Raw genomic sequence first — 2,556 nt, forward strand, 5'->3', positions numbered from 1 at the left:
TAAAATTCGTCACACTGAACGTCAGGGGTATGCATACAGCTACGAAACGTTACTCTGTCTACGCCTATGTTAAGAGGCAACAGACCCAAGTGGCCCTCCTACAGGAGACACATCTGCCAGAACAGGAAGTAGGCCGCCTGCACAAAAAATGGCGGGCATACTCTTGTGCCACTGTGTACTCCGCCTTCACCAGAGGTACACTTATATGGATAAGACCAGGGGTGCCCTTTAAGGAACAAACTCGACACATAGATAGGGAAGGGCGATATGTAATCATGACAGGGCTATTAGAGGGTCAACCTATACTCATATGATGTATATACGCCCCCAATGTGGAACAAGACCAGTATTGGGAAAAACTTACAAACGTGCTAGCTCACTACACAGCCATCCCATGGCTCCTAGGGGGAGACTACAACTGCGTACTAGATTTACACCTAGATAGATCACATTCCCCACCACTATACTCGCCTGCGCATAAACAAACTGACCGCTTCCGTAGATGGGTAGAGCACTGGGCACTAGTGGATGCCTGGAGGCGCGGAACCCAGACGCCAGGATGTACTCCTTTCACTCCATCCCTCACAACTTGCGAGTTAGACATAATAGGTTCCTGTGCTCCACAGACCTCTTACCCAAGATGCAATACGCTTACTATATGGGAAGGATAGTGTCGGACCATGATGCACACATAGGGACCCTTAGGTGGAGACCGCCCCAACCCCCAGTCCCAACATGGAAACTGCCCCAAGACTGTCTCACTGATCAGGCCTTTCGCCACATCCATGGGGAATATATCCAGGAACATTTTCTACGGAACGCTGGCTCGGCCTCCTCCAGGGCAATAGAGTGGGATGCATATAAGGTCAGCGCCAGAGGACAATGTATCCAACAGGTGGTGGGGGTACGGAGAACACTAGAACAGACACTAAACGGAGCAGAGAAAAGATTGGCAGACATGTCCCGAGACACGGACCAGGGGATGGCCACACTAGCGCAGCTCTCAGTGGCAAAACTCTTACACGCAGAGGCGCCACGAGACCTACGCAAATACAACTTCGGCGCATATGCAACCAGGGCACACAGGGAGGGCAATAGAACGGGAGCGTTACTGGCATGGGTAGTCAAACAGGAAACGGCGTCACATCCCATCACAGAGCTCACAGTCAGGAATGGGCACCTAAAACACTCCCAAATCGACATCTTACACATATTTCAGGACTATTATACAGAAGTATACCGTGCCCCGACACCGGAGACACCAAGTGAGCTGGCACAATTTATGGACCCATCGCCTATGCCCACAATCTCCCTGGCAGATAGGAATGATTTAGACAGCAAAAGTACACCCTCCGACATAAAGCATGCAATCGGGCCGTTAGCAAAGAAAAAAGCGCCGGGTATGGACGGATTCCCACTAGAGTACTACAGCACGTTCGCTGCCCAGATAGTGCCCCACCTAGCATCCACATACGACGACACCCTAACCAGAGGCATTTTACCGGACTCGTTCTGCGAATCGGTGTTGGTGACATTTCCGAAACCCCATAGAGACCCAACACTCCCGGCCTCTTACAGGCCGATAACACTTCTGAACGCAGACTGCAAGATCCTGCGAAAGCTGTTGGCCAATTGCTACAGTCAAATTCTCCCAGCCTTGGTACATCCTGACCAATGCGGCTTCGTGCCACGATTTAATACTTCGCATAATTTACGTAGACTGTTTCATATACAGGACAGGGTAAAAGACAGATTCCCACTTGCGGCGTGCCTGATCCTTGATTTAGAAAAGGCATTTAACACACTGACATGGCCCCCTCTGTTTGAAGTCCCTTGGAAAATAAATATTGGCCCAACACTGATGGCATACACAAAGCTCCTATACAGAGGCGTCACCTCTAGGGTGAGAGTCAGCAAACTTATCTCAGCCCCATTCCCGGTGGAGAGGGGGACTAGACAGGGGTGCCCCCCCTCCCCCCTCCTTTTTGCACTGGCAGTGGAACCCCTGGCCATACGATTACGACGAGAGGGGGAAGCATGGGGTATCCCGATAGCGGAAACACTACACTGCGTATCGCTATATGCAGATGATCTGCTGATATACGTTCGGGACGTAACAGGCAGCTTCACCTCAATATGGGCAGCTTTACAGGAATTTGGAGAGACCTACGGTCTCAAAGTCAACTGGGGAAAATCAACAGTTTACCCACTCGGTCCCCAATTGGCGCCACAGAACATAGAGATAGGCGCACAGACATTGAAGTGGAGCGAAGCGACCCCAGATATCTGGGAGTACGCCTATATCACTCCCCGGAGGACCTCTACGAAGGTAACCATTGCAAAGTGTTAGCAGGCCTACGATCAGCGGTGGGCTTCTGGAAGACACTACCCCTGGCACCTATTGGGTGGGTAGCTATAGCTAAAATGATTATGGTTCCCAGAATGCTATATTACTTCACAAATCTTCCAGTGATCCCACCTCATTCCTCCCATGATGCGAGTGCACAGAATGTTGAAAGGGCGGCTGCTATACTCCCCACTGCTTCCCTTGGTGGG

This window comes from Lissotriton vulgaris, chromosome 1_1 (assembly GCF_964263255.1).
Source record: "Lissotriton vulgaris chromosome 1_1, aLisVul1.2, whole genome shotgun sequence".
NCBI lineage: Eukaryota > Metazoa > Chordata > Amphibia > Caudata > Salamandridae > Lissotriton > Lissotriton vulgaris.